We start from the raw sequence: 13,778 nt of genomic DNA, 5'->3' as shown, positions 1-13,778 counted from the left end.
ACTTTACAGTTTATACAATAATATAAATATTATAGATGAGATATGCTATTTTAATAACAATAAGATTACAGATATCATTTATCGTCTACTTATAATAAGAGTGAAATCCAACTCATGTGATTGCGTGGGTGATAAAAAAAATGTAATGGTCTTATAGATTCTTTGTTTTAAATTTTTTTTTTTTTAAAAAAAAGAAAATTATCCTGTCTCTCGTACGATAAAGTTGGGCCGAATTCACTAGCTAACTTTCCATTCGTTATTCACCCAAAAAAAAAACTTTCCATTCGTTTTGGTGCACTGATTTTTTTGTCATCGACCCTCTTTGTTGTCATGTCCTAAGGAATTAATTGTTGAATATATTTTGAATTTTCTATAGTTTGATTGAGATTTTAATATATTTTTAGAATACCGATGTTTAGGGATAATGGATCTTTTTTGTGTCATATGATAAATTATTCATTAGTTTTCGATGGCCAAAGGCGGAGATCTGACATAAGGGTTTTATATATTTGTTTAAAAAAAAAAAACTTGCTTCTGTATATATAATTATCAAAATTAGATATTAAAATTTAGGTCAAGTTTGGGAAGACTAAAAAAGTGTACTTTTTGTCTTTTTGGACTAAAAAATTGAGGTTGAAAATATGGATATTTGGGTTAACTTTTTGACTTTTTATTGAAAAATGTGTAATAAAAAATTGTAAAAATTGATTTGTAGGGAAAAATTTGAATTGGGAGTTGTGCACCCGTAATTGTTGACTTTTGGTGAATAGTATTAACTTTTTAACTTTTTGAGTAACTTTTTGACTTTTTGACTTTTTTGAATTTTCCCAAACTTGGCATTACTTACATACAAAACAAAATCCAGTTTACGATGAGTAAAAGACACCAAACTAATCTAAAATTATAATATTAACTAAATATTGAATAAATTATAACAAATTGTTACTTAAATGCTACTCTCTTGCTTTTTAAATTATAAAATTACTAATTAAACTTACATAATTCAATTTATTTATAAAATATTTTTTCAATGAATAACATTATTAATTATTCAATCTTTCTTGTCATATGTTGACTAAAAATAAAATTTAACAACTTTTATCTCCAAAAGCAATTGTAACTTGTGTAATCAGTAATATTTATGAACCATTTAGTTTTAGATTAGGTTTTTTTTAATTGGGAAACTGAAAACAATCTTAATGCTGTGTTTGGTTTGAAGATTTGGAGAGGAATTTGGAAAGGAAAAAGGAAAAGGTGTGTGAAACTATGTGAAATGTAGGTATATTTTATTCATATTTCACCTAACTTTTCCTTTTCCCTTTCTCTTTCCAAATCCCTTCTCAAATCCTCCAACCAAACAAGGATATTGTTAATGTTAGAAAAATATGTAAAATATGTAATAAAATGTGTGAAAAATGTATTAAAATTAAAAAAAAAAATTGCATTTATTATTATTATTTTTTTTTTGACAACTTTCAAAACTGTCATTAGTGAACCTTTTTTTTTATCTTTATTTGAACCATAAAACGTAAAAAGAATTTTAAAAAATATTAGACTTGGCATAAGGTTATATTTTTTTAACCCCAGGTGGTGTTTGGAATGATGATTATTGGCTAAAATAGTTAATAAGATAAGAAAGACTAAAATAATTAATAAAATAAAATGTTAAATATTACAAATTAATTAATTATTTTTTTTCTCACAATTATTTATTCAACTATATAAAAATTTAAAATCACTTTAAAAATAATTTATTTTTATTAATTAAAATAATTCAAAATTCAAAAAACTAACTAAAATATTAATTGTAAACATGCCAAAAGAGGGCATTTGGAGAGAAGTTTCATAGTCAAGAAGGGACAGCTGAGAACCGTTTGATCAAAACAGACTCGTGATCTGTGGTTGTCAAGTTTGACTAGGCGTATTTTGAATGGTAGGTCGCTCATTTGGGTATAAGTCCATCGTTTTATCGTGCACCGGTTACACAATATCATATCCTTATTTTAATTTTATTTTTTTTAAAGATTGATATCCTTATTTCAGAACTCTCGCATGTTGTCAACTTGCAACATGTCGGCAAATAACGTGTGCGATTGGAAGTTTCTCTCTGTCGCAATCAGCATACGTTGTTCATAAATAGGCAAATAATGTTGATGTTTAGCCACCTCAGTAAAATTCAGTTTTATACTCTGTTGTAGTGATGTGGCGTGACTCGATTGGGTCTTTATTGTAGTTATTTTGTATGGTTCTGTAGCAGAAGCTTCCTGCATATTTAACCGGTTTTAACTGCCCGCAGTGATCGAGATTGCATTCCCACTTAAGGCCTACTAATTTTATTACACGTGTACCCTTTTGTGAAATCTAAACAACTAATTTATTTTACGACAATGCTACGTAACTTAAATTTTGTGACTCAAAAGTGGCTCAAATGACCAAAACGACGTCGTTTTGAGTACAGAACAACATAAAAATGGCCAAAACGACGTCGTTTGGGCCATTTGAGCCACTTTTGAGCTATAAAATTTGAGTTACGAGACATTTTCCTTTATTTTATAAACCAACAATGCTAGAGGGCCACAATTTTTGTTGCAACAATAGCTCAAAACTGTCAAAACGACGTCATTTTGACAGTTTTGAGTCATTGTGACCACAAAAATTGTGCCCCTCAAACATTTTTCTTTATAAACAAGGAACATAAATACTTTTCAAATCAAATAATTAGAAACCTAGGGGATGCGGGATGAGGGGTCACTGCGATGGTGCCCATGCTGTGCCTGCTGTGCTGTTCAAAACGGCACCGTTTTTTTTTTTTTTTTTTTTTTTTTTTGAGGATTACATTAACTTCTTATTTCATTACCACACAAAAAAAAAAAAAAAAAAAAAAAAAAAAAAGAAGAAGAAGGAAGAAAAGAGAAGAAGAATAAGAAGAAGAAGGGACACAGTTTCACCTTCTTTTTTTTTTTTTTTTCCATATTCTCACTATGTTTTTCGGCATGATAAATTACACTTTATCCTTATATTTGGTCACTTTTTTACTTTAATTCTTAAATATATATATATATATATATATTTAGGGTTTAGTGTTTAATTTTTAATTTTTTTTTTATTTTAGGGTTTAGGGATAATTTTTTATTTTTTATATTTTAGAGTTTAGCATTTAGGGTTTAGGGTTTAATTCTTAAAATTTATTTATTTTATTTTAGGGTTTAGGGATAAATTTTTCTTTATTTTTTTATTTTAGGGTTTAGGGTTTAAGATTTAGGGTTTAATTCTTAATTTTTTATTATTTTAGGGTTTAAGGATAAAATTAATTCTTTTTTATTTTAGGATTTAAGGTTTAATTCTTAAAATTTATTTTTTTTAATTTTAGGGTTTAGGATTTAATTCTTAAAATTTATGTTTTTTATTTTAGGGTTTAGGATTTAGGATTTTTTTTTTTTTTTTTTTGGTGGCAAGAAATAAGAAGTTAATGTAATCCTCAAAAAGAAGAAGAAAAAAAAAAAAAAAAAAAAAAAAAACGGTGCCGTTTTGAACGGCACAGCAGGGGGACACCATCGCAGTGACCCCTTATCCAGGGGATGCGTTTGCTTCTTTTTGAAATTAGAAAAATACTTCATACCATTAATTCAACACTACTAATGCACTACTAATAACATGACATCATGTGAATCTCACTGTTAATGTGATAGTTTGCCCTTTATTTGTTTGTTTGTTTGTTTGTTTGTTTGTTTGTTTTTTCTTACGCTTATCAACTCATTAGTGGTGCTTTTAGAGCTTTTAATTTAGTATTCTAAATCGGGACTGTTGAAATTATGATTTTAATTAAAAAAAATTTAAAATTTATAACTAAACATATAATTCAAAATTATTGAAAAATTAATTTAAAAATTATTTTCAAAACTCATAACTAAACACACAATTCAAACTTTTTTCAAAATTCTATTTAAAAAAATTAAAAATATATATTTTTATTTTGTCTTTTAAAATTATTTTTAGAATCATGACTTGAGTATAGAATTGTGCTTTGAGTTTTGAAAAAAGAAAATTTGTTTGGTTATGAGTTTTGAAAAGAGTTTTGAGTTGTATTTGAATTTATTTTTTAAAATATTTAAAATATTCTTAATTTTATTTTTTTAGGGTAAATATTTTATATTTTAAATATTTATTTATTTATTTTAATGTGAGCTATGTTTCATACATTTGTGTACTGTATTTTTTAAAAATATTTTTTAAATATTAAAAATATTATTTTTTATTTTAAATATATAATTTTTATTTTAGATATTTTATTTTATCTTATAAATATATTTTTAAATATTTTAATTTTTTTGTTATGTGTTTGGTTATGATTTGAGTGTGGAGTTTGAAAACAGTGTAGAGGTTTGAGTTATGTGTTTGGTTATGAGTTTTGAAAATACTTTTTTAATTGAGTTTTGAGTTGAGTGTTTGATTACGATTTGAGTGTTGAGTTGTGTTTTGAGTTTAAAATGTTAAAATTAAAATATTTACAAAATAAAATAAAATATTTAAATAAAAATTATATATTTAAAATAAAATAAAAAAAATTTCTTAAACATTTTTTAATAATTAAAAAAAATAAATCCAAATTTTTTTAAAATACAACTAAAAATTCAAAAACTCAAAACTCAAAATATAACTCAAAACTCTTTTTAAAACGCTTTTCAAAACTCTTTTCAAAATTTATAACCAAATAAAATTTTCTTTTTCAAAACTCAATTCACAATTGTTTTCTCAAATCACAATTTCACGCTTAAATCATAATTTCAAAACTAAATCAAACGGAGTGACTGTATAATAGGATATTCTACGGTATAATTCTAAGTGGAAAATACTTTTGAGGACCTCAGTGGGAAGTGCTATGGATAGGATTTTGATTTATGTTTTAAATTTAAGATATATAAATATATTTAAAAGTGTATAAAATGTGTAAGAACTTATTTATTTATATATATTTTTTTATCATACGACAAATGCTAAGATGTTAGTGAGTTAAATTATAATAAAAAAGTCGTAATTACTTTATCGATTTGAATCTTGAAAATCTAATCTTCTTACTGTCCTAAGAGACAATTACATGAATCACTAGGCCAACTATTTTGTCATAAGAACTTTTTATTAGTACATAAAATTTATTAACTTTAATTATTGGATTAGATTATATTAGATTTTATTAACATTAATTTTTCTTTTATGTATAACTTTTTTGTGTTACTTTTAAATTTGATTTTCTTATTTTTATTCATTAATTTTGATTTTAGTTTTAAAAATTTTAAATCCATACTTATTAATCATAAATAAAGTAACAAATAAATTTTAATTAAAAAGTACCCATAAGTAATCTAAAATGCCAATTAAATTTTCTACTACAAAAGGTGATCCAAACATCTCATAGCACAACCCACAACTCTAATTGGGTTTCTAACTTTTATCCAACACATTATCCATTGCTCTTTTCAATTTTTATAAGAATTGATTCTATTTATTTATTTATTTTTTTTGTTTTAAATTATTTGATGATGAGATAGAGCAATATAGATAGTGTTTTTAGACATTATTCAGCTCAGTGTATGTGTTGCTAATGATCTCATTTTGTTTGCCAAAGCCAACAATAGCAACTGTGATTGTATTATGGAAGTGCTCTCTGATTTTTGTGATATGTCTGGCCAGAAAATCAACCTCTAAAAATCTAAAATGTTTGTCTCCCCTAACATTTTCTAGAAGAGAAGCCCTTCCTCTTAATCACAAGTGTGGCATATTCTTGACTAATGACCTTGGCAAATAGTTGGGCACTTCCATTCTCCACCATAGAGTTAACCAATCCCTCATAAAAATATTATTGAGAAAATGTCCAAAAAACTCCCAGGATGGAAAGCCAAGAACTTATCCTTAGCTGGTCGAACTACTCTAGTTAAAGCTATAACCTCTGCTATCCCTAATCATTTGATGCAAACCTTGGAAATCCCTAGGAAAGTGTGTGACCAAATTGATAAATTAAATAGAAATTTCTTATGGGGTAGCACTGAAGGTGCTAGAAATGTTCATCTTGTTAACTGGCACCAAGTGTGTAAAAATAAGAAACATGGTGGGCTTGGCATAAGGAAAGCCAGAGAGCAAAATTCAACTTTTATCTCTAAATTGGGCTGGAAGCTTACTAACAATACTGAGGACCTTTGGCGCAAAGTCCTTGAGATCAAATACCTCAAGAATCATTCTATCTCCAACTGGCCTAGCAAAAAAAGAGCTTTTCACACCTAGAAGAGCATTATCAAGAACAGAGATGTACTAGATAAGAATATTAAGTGGAATGTGGGCACAGGGGAGGACATCTCTTTGAAGACTGATTGGTGGTATGGATCACAGGCCCTTTGTAACAAATATCAAGGACCTCATGTTGATAATGGGGCTATGGTCCAGTCTATCATTGATGATGAAGGACAATGGGATTTATCTACTATTCAAGATGTCATTTCTCAACAAGATAAGGATGAGATTCTTAACATATACCGGCCTAGGTATGTGACATTTAAAGATAGTCCCACCTGAAAGGGTTCTAGTAATGGCAATTACTCAACTGTAGCAGCCTATCAAGCCATATCAGGGCATGAAGACAATGGAGAAGATTGACAGTGACTGTGGAAGATTAAGGCCACTCAGAAAATAAAAAGCTTCATGTGCCTTGTTGTTAAAGAAAGACTACTAACCAACCATATGAGGCTCATCAGAAACCTTTTTTTAACTGATACTTGTCCCAGATGCCAAACTAGTAGGGAAGATGTCCCTCACTTACTCAGGAGTTACCCTAAAGCACAGTCAATATAGTTAATTTTAAGGGACTACAACTGGTGGCATCACAGCATATTTGTTCCCCTTCAAGAATGGATTAAAGCTAACCTTAAAAGCAAAGGGCAATACAATGGTATATAATGGCACATACTCTTCCTGCCAACACTTTGGAACATTTGGAATGAGAGAAACAAAGAAGTTTTTGACAACTACATCCAACCACTCTCTGTCAGTGTCAATCTCATTTTACAGCAAGCAGAGGCAACCCAACAAGCCTTCTAAAATGTCCTTAATCCAAATTATACTAATCTCATTCTAACTATGTAGTCTTGTACCATTGCAGGTAAACTCAAACTTAACACTGATGGTTGCTCCAAAGGAGACCCGGAACAATCTGTCTATGGAGAACTACTAAGGGATGAAGTGGGTTCATGGGTGTAAGGCTACCTAGGACACTGCACTAGCTTGGAGGCAGAAATTTAGGGCATTTACAGAGGTTTGACTATTATCATGCAAAAAGGGATGTCCAACATCGCCATTGAAACAGACTCCCAAATTGCCATGAATCTGATCAAAGATGGTGCTGCAAGTACCTCACCCTATCGAGCCATTGTAGAGGATGCAAACTGTTAATGTAAAATGTAAATTGTGTAAACTACCACCACCCACTCTACACCTACTACTCCCAAAACCTCTCTATATATAGGACTTGTAATATACAGATATAAATATCAATATACAGAACAATCTTGTAATACATCAATCAATAATACATCATTTATCATGGTATCAGAGCTATAAGATTTAAGCCTGTATTTCTTTGTCACCGGCGGGCAGCCGGCCGACAACTTTGCCTTTGCTGCCCGCTGGAATTTTCTAACACATACCTTCCACTCTCGTAGCTTTCCGGCCGATAGGAGTCCGCGCATGCGCCACCGGAGGTCACCGGAAACCGGGCACACACACAGCCGGAAAAGCACGTCTTCCAACTGGTGGACCCCACTCTTCGACTGGTCCTTCGAACCCGACTACATTGACTCCGCCAACAGCACCAACACCGATCTTTCGGCGAAGTCGGATAGCAAGTCGTCCTCCGATCTGGACCAGAAGTCTGCCAGATCTCGGTTCTCGCCGGGTTGCTTCACAGACGAGAAAGCCAGGCAGCTCCGGCTGATGACTAAGGAAACGTCGTCGTTCCACGACGTCATGTACCACTCCGCGATTAATCATATCTAAGAAACGCTGGTCCGATTCCTGTCTCTGTAATCGGATCTGGTGGTTGAAATTCTGGATAAACGCTTCCACTCGGCTGTTCAACTCGTCATGACTCAGCAAATTAAGGTGGTGGTCTCTCGTCAGGCGCTGACACCGACGACACCCCTGCATCATTGAACGTCTCGGACTTCCTCAGCTCCTTCTTCCAAGCCGTCAACGTTGTGGTCGTGGACGACCGTCATCAAAGTCGCGGTGCTCGCTCTTCCTGATGAGTCGTGGACTGCTCTGTCGTGGCCTCCCTCCTCCTTCCGCCATATTTGCTTTCCATGTTCCCTCCACTGTATCATCATCATCGCTGGTGGTTCCCACCTTGCCAATCATACCCGGCTGATCAACCTGCCTGCAGAGAATAATACTACCTTCCCAGCTCACATCAACTTCAAAAGATCCAACTTTCGTCAAATGTGGAATCCCGTCCTTGACCCGTCCCTCCACCCATTCTCTCTCTCTCTCTCTCACTTTGCACCCACTCTCCCAATCCACCACATGCCAACCGACTCCCAATAATATATCTTATCCCCACTTTCATCATTAACCACACCAGCACTCACTTTCCTCTTTTCTTTCTTTATTTTACACACTTTTTCACGGAAAGTGAGCCAGCCCTTTTCAAATCATTTTTCATTCCATTTTTCTTTTATAAAAAAAAAAAAAAAAAAAACAAACAAACAAACAAAAAAAAAAAAAAAAAATATTCATTCCAGTTGATTTTTCTGCCTTACCACACCTCCCATTCGAATTTGCAAAACACACTTATTTTATTCATATCAGGGATTCACCCCGCTCACCATTCTACACCACAAAAAAAAAAAAAAAAAAAAAAAAAAACAAACAAACAAACCACAACCCTTTTTCAATTTGCACAACAACCATCTTTTATTCATCTCCGGGATCAACCCCGCTCATAATTTTACACAAAAAAAAACAAAAAAACAAAAAAAAACAAAAAAAAAAAAAAAAACAAAAAAAAAAAAAAACAAAAACAAAAAAAACAACAACAACAACAACACAAGCTTTGTTTTCTTTTCTGCAGCGGCCATACATCGACCTCCATTTTTCTCTACTCTGCTGCAGGTCTCTTCTTCTTGCTTTTCTCTTGGGTGTCCCTTGCCGGTGTTGCCTCCGTGTTTCCCACTCCACTGGGCATGATCACTACTCCTTGCTCCTCCACTGCAGCATATGGCGGCCCTCCAAATCGGAACATCACGGTGGCCTTCCGCTTCAGCTCCTTGTTTTCTGCCCTTAGCACGCTCATCTCTGCTCGCGCATCCTTATACATGCGTTGGAGCAGAGCCAGCTGGGCGTTTAACTGCTGCACCTCATTTGTCCTACTCTGTAGCCGGTGCGACAGATTTGTGACCGCCGTCATGGACTCCACACATGCCTTCAACGTATACTGATTGGCTTCCACATCCGACTGCACCGCCATTTTTTGCTCCACAGACCGCATCGGAAAGTTCAGCGGAGCAAACCCAGCAGTGTTTGGTTGAGGTTCACTGGCCACCGCACCAGTTCTCTCTCCTGTGGACTCGTTGAGGTCGGGAAAGAGGGTAAGCAGCCCGCGGGAAGACGAAGCCATTTTTTCTGGGCAACAGAGTGTTATAGAGAGTGTTACAGAGTATCTTCTCAGCAAAACCTTCTCAGCAAAACGAAGAGTTTTTCAGAGGATTTTCGCCACTTGTTTGTCTTCGCCTCTGCCTCAGCTCTGTCTTGGTTAAATAGCCGAGGCAGCCACGCGCATCGCGCGCCTCTTCTCGCCGACAAACTGGCACGCCTTTTCATGGCACGCCTTTTGATGTCTCGGGCACGCCTTTTGATGACACGCCTTTTGAGGGTGCGGGCACACCTTTTGAGGGCACGACTTTTGAGGGCTCGATATCTACATCCATGTATATTTTTTTGGGCAGCCTATCTACACACTCATACAGTGTCTTCTACACCGGTCAGCTTTATCAATCCCTTTGTTTCAACCTCAAATAGGTTTCTATCTTTACACCTATTTGAGTTTGAGGGGGGGTTATACACAGTATCATGTATAAGTCGCTCATGGCGCACTCCCTAAGTCGCCCCCTTGGTGCACCACCACAAGCTTCTACAACGGTCTGACACGACCACACAGTGTCTGCTACAACGGTCCGACATGACCCCATAAACTGTCATCTACAACAGTCTGACACAACCACACAGTGTCTGCTACAACGGTCCGACATGACCCCGTAAACTGTCTGCTACAACGGTCCGACATGACCCCGTAAACTGTCCTGCTACAACGGTCCGACATGACCCCGTAAACTGTCCTGCTACAACGGTCCGACATGACCCCGTAAACTGTCTTCTACAACGGTCCGACATGACCCCGTAAACTGTCTTCTACAACGGTCCGACATGACCCCGTAAACTGTCTGCTACAATGGTCCGACACGACCATACCGTGTCTTCTACAACGGTCTGACACGACCATACCGTGTCTCCTATCCTGTTTTATTTTATTTATCAGTTTATTTTTCTGTTTTATTACTCTCTTCAAACTCAAGTTGGTTAGTTCCTATCCTCCTTGAGTTTGAGGGGGGCTGTTAATGTAAAATGTAAATTGTGTAAACTACCACCACCCACTCTACACCTACTACTCCCAAAACCTCTCTATATATAGGACTTGTAATATACAGATATAAATATCAATATACAGAACAATCTTGTAATACATCAATCAATAATACATCATTTATCACAAACTTCATACTGAGTAGATGCCAGTGCTCCATCCAACATATACCCAGGGAAGGCAACCAAAGTGCTGATGCTTTGGCAAACCTTGGAGCCAGTCAACAGGAACATCTGTTATACCTGGAGGATCCACCTAGCTCTATTCTTTGTCTTCTTATTATTGATATGGTGGATGCTAATGCTAATTCTAGAAGGGATTGAAATATCCCAGGACTGTCTTGTTTGCAACTTTGGTTGTTTTTATTCCTATGAATCAAAAAAAAAAAAAAGCTACTTCGATTTTTTTGGGATGACGAGCCGAAAGTCGGTATAATGCTATAATAATTATATACTGTTTTTTAAGGAAAATGAGTGAGATCTTCAATTTTGAAAATCTCCATGACCTCTGGAATTAGGGGTGTGCGCGGTGCGGGTCGGTGCGGTTTGAGAGAAAAATAGAAACCGTATGGCGGGTGGCGGATTGATAAAAGTGTCACTAGAATTTGCCATTTTCCTTATCAAAAACCGGCGGTTCGGTTGGAAAATAATGGCGGATTTGCCTTGGCGGTTCGGGCGGATTGGCGGTTTATAAAAAATATAATTCAAATTACAAAACTTATATCAAAGAGTAAAAAAAAGACGAGAGACATCGTGATGTTAAGCATCTTGCGAAGCTTTCTTCTGATGCAGCAAGTGTAGCAACAACATGATAATATCAACGACTATGCCATCAATTCATTACAAGTATCTGTGGAAGCTGCAATGTTCAAATACAATACATAAAATTCCCCTCGAGCATTAATGTAATACTATATTCTAAGGTATAGAACAACAAGCAAACTTAAGTAAAAAAGAATTTTTAGAATCCTATAAAACATGATTTAATAGCGGTGCGGGTCGGTGCGGTTTGGAAGAAAAATAGAAACCGGCGGATTGATAAAAATGTCACTAGAATTTGCCATTTTTCTTACCAAAAACCGGCGGTTCGATTGACAAATAATAATGAATTTGCCTTGGCGGTGCGGTTCGGTGCGGTTTTGGCGGTTTCGGCGGTTTTGGCGGTATTATGCACACCCCTATCTGGAATCATCTGGACCATTTATATGTGTTTTTTTTTTTCCCTATCTCTCTCATATGAGTGGTTCAGATTATTTTGAGAGTCATGGGAGTTTCCAAATTTGAGGTCTCAATCATTATTGATTTTTTTTGTTATACCGTAATGATAACAAACATAATTGATGGAAGCTACTAAATTAATATAGTATTGATATGAAAAATAATCAATAAAATATAATTAAAATATTATTATTGTAACATTATTTTAATTTTTAAATTTGTGATTTAAAACAAAATTTTTGCACCAAAGTCAAGAACTTCTAATTTGAAGATTCCCCTTTTATTTGTTATATATCAACTTTATTAAATTTTCTAACTTGTTATTTTAAAAAAATTGTGTGCACTTTTACAAAAAAAAATAAACAAATAAATAAATAAAAATTAAAAATTAAAAAAAAACAAAAAACAAAAAAACAAAAAAAAAAAATCTCATTCAGAGTGTCTATCAAATGTGTGAATTGAATTTGGACAAGTTTCCGTAAAAGATTTTATTTTAATTAAGGCTTTGTTTGATCAACTAGATTAATTGTGAAAGGATCAATAATTCCATAAATTAGTGTTAGATCAGTTATCTAATTAAATTAGTGAGATAATAATTTATTATGTATTTATTTTATTTTTTTGTTTCATACTTGAAATTATTATCACCAATTTCTCTCAATATTAAAAATTCGTCAATTTTATCAGATGGAATATCCACGGTACATGTAACCCGATTAATAAAATTTATAATAAAATATAGAATTGTGAGTCTATAGATTAACAATTTCAATCCTAGACTATAATCGTATTAATCAAACATACTCTAACAAAAGCTAACCAAATCCAGTAAAATTGACTTTTTAAAATTTTGAAATGTTAAGCAATCTAAATTTGTATAGAGTATGAGAATTCAGACAAAGGCCATCTAAAATTTCATGCAAACAATGGTAGTGTTTGATTCAAAGTAAAATGAAATAATAATTTTATTAAAACATTTATCCTTGCAATTGATTAATTAAAAATAATAATAATAAGGGAATTTTATCTTCGACTCCCTCATCATAAGTTTTTAGTAGTTTAAGGACATAAGAAAAAAGTTTTTTTTGTTCAAGTTCTCTAAGCCTCCGTTTGGGATGTGGGTTGGCTTTTTGGTTTTTTTAGCTATTTTAGCCTGGGTTAAAAAGTTTGATTTGTGAAGGACTTTTTGGCCTTTTGACTTTTTTGACTTTTTTTGTGAGAGAAGAATGTAATGATTATGAGTTGAATGTGATATTTTGTTTTTTGTGGCTAAAATAGCCTATTTTATCTTTTGTGGCTAAAATAGCCAAAAAGGCCCCGTTTAGCTCTTGCCAAACGGAGCCTAAGACTTCCAACATCATTTGAACCAAAAAAGCGAGCTTGTACAAAAAGCGGACTGGGCTGAGTCAGTCACACGAAATCTCAGCCCAGCCTCAAGGGGTACTTAGGTCGGACCGCCAAGGCTATTCATTTTTTTTTTATTTTTTAAATTTTTTTTCCCACCAAAATAGCTTAAAAATGACATTGGGCCTCATGCGAGGCAAGTCTTGAAGCAAGGCTTGAGTAAGTCGGTGGGCCGAGCTTTGGGTTAGGCCAATTAGGCGGCTTCCGTCTGACATTGGGCTTGAGCTCGGGCTTGAGCCTGATCGAGTTGGACCAATTTTACACCCCTAAAAATCAAACAAAATTAATGATTGAATTGAGATTTAGGCCTCGTTTGGGAACAAGTTTTTTTAGTAATTTTTTGGCTAAAATATAAAGTAAAAAAGCTAGTATGTTTAGAATGACTTTTTGATTTTTTATAAAAAGATATGTCAAAAATTGAGAGAAAATGAAATCTTTGACTTTTTAGTATATGTCTTAGATTTTTTTAATTTTTT

Source organism: Camellia sinensis, chromosome 7 (assembly GCF_055761805.1).
Source record: "Camellia sinensis isolate YWXY chromosome 7, ASM5576180v1, whole genome shotgun sequence".
Classification (NCBI taxonomy): Eukaryota; Viridiplantae; Streptophyta; class Magnoliopsida; order Ericales; family Theaceae; genus Camellia; species Camellia sinensis.
Note: the sequence above shows the minus strand (reverse complement) of the source record.